We start from the raw sequence: 5,353 nt of genomic DNA on the forward strand, positions 1-5,353 counted from the left end.
CCAACGGCATATTTCACAGATCTAGAACAAACGTTCCAAAAATTCATCTGGAATAAAAAAAGACCTGGAATAGCTGCAGAAATCCTGAGAAAGAACAACAAAGTAGGTGGGATCTCAATACCAGGTATCAAACTGTATTACAAAGCCACTGTTCTTAAAACAGCTTGGTACTGACACAAGAACAGACATATAGATCAATGGAATAGAATAGAGAACCCAGAAATCGACCCAAACCACTATGCCCAATTTATATGTGACAAAGGAGGCAAAAGCATACAATGGAGTCAAGACAGTCTCTTCAATAAATGGTGTTGGGAAAATTGGACAGATATATGCAAAAAGATGAAACTACACCACCAACTCACACCATACACAAAAATAAACTCAAAATGGATAAAAGACTTAAATGTAAGACGGGAAACCATAAAAATACTAGAGGAATCCACAGGCAGCAAAATCGCAAACATATGCCAAAGGAATTTCTTCTTTGATAATGCTCCTAGGGCAATGGAAACTAAAGAGAAAATAAACAACTGGGACTACATCAAAATAAAAAGCTGTTGCACAACAAAGGAAACCATCAACAAAACAACAAGAAGACCCACTACATGGGAGAACATATTTGCCAATGATATCACAGATAAGGGTTTAATCTCCAACATTTACAGGGAACTCATGAAACTCAACAAAAGGAAGATAAACAATCCAATAAAAAAAATGGGCAACAGACCTAGATAGACACTTTTCGAAAGAGGACATGCAGAAGGCCGAAAGACATATGAAAACATGCTCAAAGTCACTAATTATACGAGAGATGCAAATCAAAACGACAATGTGGTATCATCTCACACCTGTCAGAATGGCTATCATCAACAAATCAACAAACAACAAGTGTTGGAGAGGATGTGGAGAAAAAGGAACCCTTCTGCACTGCTGGTGGGAAAGCAGACTGGTGCAGCCACTGTGGAGAACAGTATGGAGCTTCCTCAAAAAACTAAAAATGGAACTCCCATTTGACCCTGTGATCCCACTTCTAGGAATATATCCCAAGAAACCAGAAACACCAATTAGAAAGGATATATGCACTCCTATGTTCATAGCAGCACAATTCACCATAGCTAAGATCTGGAAACAGCCTAAGTGCCCATCAGTAAATGAATGGATTAAAAAACTGTGGTACATCTACATGATGGAATATTATGCTGCTGTAAAAAAGAAGGAACTCTTACCATTTGCAACAGCTGGATGGAACTGGAGAGCATTATGCTAAGTGAAATAAGCCAGTCAATGAAGGAAAAATACCACATGATCTCACACATTCATGGATAATAGAGACCATTATAAACTTTTGAACAATAATAGATACAGAGGCAAAGCTGCCTCAAACAGATTGTCAAACTGCAGCGGGAAGGCCGGGGAGGGTTGGGGTGCAGGAGGGAGGCGGGTAAGAGATCAACCGAAGGATTTGTATGCATGCATATAAGCATAACCAATGGACATAAGACACTGGGGGGTAGGGGAGGCCAGGGGATTGTCAAGGGTGGGGGAAAAAGGACACATATGTAATACCCTTTGTAATACTTTAAGCAATAAAAAAAATTAAAAAAAGAAAGGAAAGGATTTATGCACCCCTATATTCATAGCAGCACAATTCACCATAGGTAAGATTTGGAAACAGCCTAAGTGCCCATCAGCAGATGAGTGGATTAGAAAACTGTGGTACAGCCGAACCTGTTTGGCTCAGTGGATAGAGCTTCGGCCTGTGGACTCGGGTTCGATTCCGGGCAAGGGCATGTACCCTGGTTGTGGGCACATCCCCAGTGGGGGGCGTGCAGGAGGCAGCTGATCGATCTTCTCATCAATGTTTCTAACTCTCTATCCCTTTCCCTTCTTCTCTGTAAAAAATCAATAAAATATATTTTTAAAAAAAAGAAAACTGTGGTACAACTACACAATGGAATATTATGCTGAAGTAAAAAAGAAGGAACTCTTGCCTTTTGCAACAGCATGGATGGAACTGGAGAGTGTTATGCTAAGTGAAATAAGCCAGTCAGAGAAAGATAAATACCACATGATCTCAGTCATTTGTGGATTATAGAGAACAACATAGACTGATGAAAAGGGACAGATCCAAAGACTGAGAAACAGCGATCAGGCTATCAATCCCCAGAAGGAAAGTAGGGGAGGGAGGGGGTAAGAGGAAGAGATCAACCGAAGGACTTGTATGCATGCATATAAGCCAAACCAATGGACATGGACAACAGGGGAATGGGAGCATGAGTGTGCTGGGGGGGAGGGGGGATGAGGACACATTTGTAATACCTCAACTAATAAAAATAAATAAATAAATAATAAAACCTAATAAATAAATATAAATAAAGGGCCAGAAGGTTGAGAACCACTGCTCCATAGGAATTATACTGCCCTCTAGAGGGAAATTTTTGAAAGTTTTTTTGACTGTCCCAAGGACTAGGATTTTGAAGTGAAGGGATTTGTATGAGCACTACTGTCATTTAGTAGGTGGGGATCTGGGACACTAGATGTGTAGAAGAGTCTCACAATGCAACATTGTCCCTCAGCCAGCATGAACTTTATGTCCCTCTACTCATTTATGGAGCTTAAACACCTGTTTAAAATTATCTGAGCTTAAACCTTATTTTGTTTCACATATATGCAAAATATTTTTGCATGGTTTTACTAGACACTAAATTTTCCAGGAATACATCCACTGTGCAAATCTGGGAAAGATTGTGCTTTACCTGGCTCAGGATTTCATTTAGTTATTCACCATTTGGAAAATCCTTTCTCTGAAGGCAACTTCAGTTATGGTAGGTTATGGTATTTGAGTTGGTGATATTGAGACAGAATTGTAAGAAGCTAGGGAAATTCCTGGGCAAGTGGAATGGGAAACTGAGACAAAATAATTAAACAATGTGAACTACTTACAGCCAGCTAGTGAATCCCAAGACCTTATCTTCCCTAACCAAGGACATTCTAGAGCAAATGGTTTATACCTCTCCCCCTAACCAGAGTATAAATCACTTAAATCACCCTGGTCAGGAAATGGAGAACAGTGACCCAATCAAAGCCACTTGTACCAGCCAAACCCAAGGACGGATGAAGTCAGGGAAACAAATAACAAAACCCCAATTAGAGCCCGAGAGACCCAAGATAAAAGTAAAGCAGTGAAGCTGGCCAGAAAATAATCCTGCACTCCCCTATGTGCTCATTTTGATGCATCAGTGTATTAAAAATGCACTTGGTAAACTGATGAATATTCTGCTGAAACCCTCCCCTAAGATTCTCACCTGCAGAAGAGAGATAAAACCCTCAAGACAAAAGATGGGGGCGGGGGGGAGCCTCCAGATTACATCTGTGAACTTTTTACTTTCTTTCTCCTAAACTCTAAGGGACCCCACAAGACTTGTAATCAGGAGAGCCATGTGCAGTGGCAGCGGGTCCTGGGCTAACTTCCGGAACCTGTGTCCAAGGCCCCCTTTTCTCTGACTTCCCAGTGAGCTAAAGCAGCCCCCCTTGGCTCACTTCTTTCCTGTGGCATTTCTAGAGAGCCAAGCTGAGCACCACCTAGGCTCTCTCCTGTTGCTTCTTCTATCCTACGCCCTTCCTTGTTTCACAGTCCCCAGCTTTAATAAACATACTCTCAAAATCACCTAGAACTACATTGTGAAACCTTTCCTGCATGAAGTCAAGAACCCACATGTTACCAGCGGGCCCCAGTCCCGTCTGGTGACAGTATTATCATAACTGTTTCCGTATGCACTGGTGGCCATCGCACTCATTAGCCTACATAGAGGCCCAACCAGCTCTCTATTCATTATACCTTCTGACCTGATCATGCCAAACATGTACATATTAACTACATTTTTATAATTATTTTTTTACCACTTTTGTATGTTACATTTTGAGCATTATATTGATTTTTTGAAAATAATGTTATCAAGAGGTGCATTGTAAAAAGGTTCTTACAACATATTTGTACTGAAAGGAGGTACATGAGGAAGCAGTGTTTTACACTACTGAGCAAAACAGCCTGTCTACCCATTGCCTGAGACATTTCTATTCCAAAATGGGACTTTAGTTTTACTTTTCCATAATCAAAAGGCCCAGTGAAGTAGTATTCCTAAAACCAAAGTCAATTCAAATTTCTCCCTCTAGTAATGTTAGAGGCAGAAACAGAATAGTGGGGACTAGCTATTATTATAAGAAATATTAACCCTGCTCTGTTAACCGTGATTGTTCTGCTCTGATTAGAGAAAGCACATTCTAACCTGGCTGAGAGTTGTCCACCCCGGGACATGGGAGCCAACATCGGAATGAAGTCCATCCTCCTTTTCCGAGAACTGCCTATTATTATAGAAAGATTAACAACCTTGTTGCTAAAACAATCTAGTCCCAGAGGCACCTGCCCTTTGCCCACGCTTTATGACCCAAGCCCACATTACCTGTAACCTGTAACCCTTGTACCTTGCCTACTTTCCCAGGCCTGTAATCTTACTTTCCCATGTAATCTTTGTCCTTCTATCCAATTTAAGCAGCTGGTTTATCGGGTAGGGCAGAACAGATTTTTGTGGATGACCTGCTGCTCTCCCATACTGCTGGCAGTATTGGAATAAACACTTCTACATGACTCAACACTGTCTCTGCTTAATTGGCTCAAGTACGGATAGGCAGCCTGGACCCATTGGTTGTCAGGTTTCAGAGATTTTTGACTGGAAGAGATGCAGATAACTCATCGGTGGACAGAATATGGCAGAGATGCAAATAACTTTCATCCAAAGATGTGTTGCTAGTGCTCACTTCAGCAGCACATATACTAAAATTGGAAGGACACAGAGAAAATTAGCACAGCACTGCACAAGGATGACATGCAAATTCATGAAGTGTTCGATTTTTTTTTTTTAAAAAAAGGTGGCTAACTGGATATTAATCAGTAGTACATCCTATAAATCTTATGGAATAAATAACCTTGCTTCTTGAATTGGTTATAACATCTTCACTGGTTCCTTCATTTACTTAATTAATGAGTTAAGTAACATCTTTGACACTCGTTCATCTTATATTTGCCAGAAAGTTATGAGTTCACCTTTTTGAAAATTATTCTTTAACATATCTCATACCTGTACATAGATGCTGGTCACAGGTCTGTCCCACTATAACAGGGAGAGGACCAGGGACTGTATGTGCTGCACTTCATGAATTTTGAGAAGGCTGAGTTAAAACTATGAAATAGTGATGTAAAGAACTGGATCTAAGTTCAATTTATTTCAAATCTTAGTGGGCAAGTGGCTACAATAACCAAAACAGTTATCACATGAAACCTCTTCCTACACAG

At 40.5% G+C, this 5,353-nt stretch overlaps 1 non-coding gene across 1 annotated transcript; it reads left to right on the forward strand.

The window, feature by feature from the left end:
* Nucleotides 1–4,810: 4,810 nt before the first annotated feature.
* Nucleotides 4,811–4,916, forward strand: LOC139007785 (U6 spliceosomal RNA). Its single transcript, XR_011470947.1, has one exon. It is a non-coding gene; the product is annotated as a U6 spliceosomal RNA (small nuclear RNA).
* Nucleotides 4,917–5,353: the final 437 nt, after the last annotated feature.

Source organism: Myotis yumanensis, unplaced genomic scaffold, assembly GCF_028538775.1.
Source record: "Myotis yumanensis isolate MYYU_CA2020_CCGP unplaced genomic scaffold, mMyoYum1.0.hap1 SCAF_3, whole genome shotgun sequence".
In the NCBI taxonomy this organism is placed as follows: domain Eukaryota; kingdom Metazoa; phylum Chordata; class Mammalia; order Chiroptera; family Vespertilionidae; genus Myotis; species Myotis yumanensis.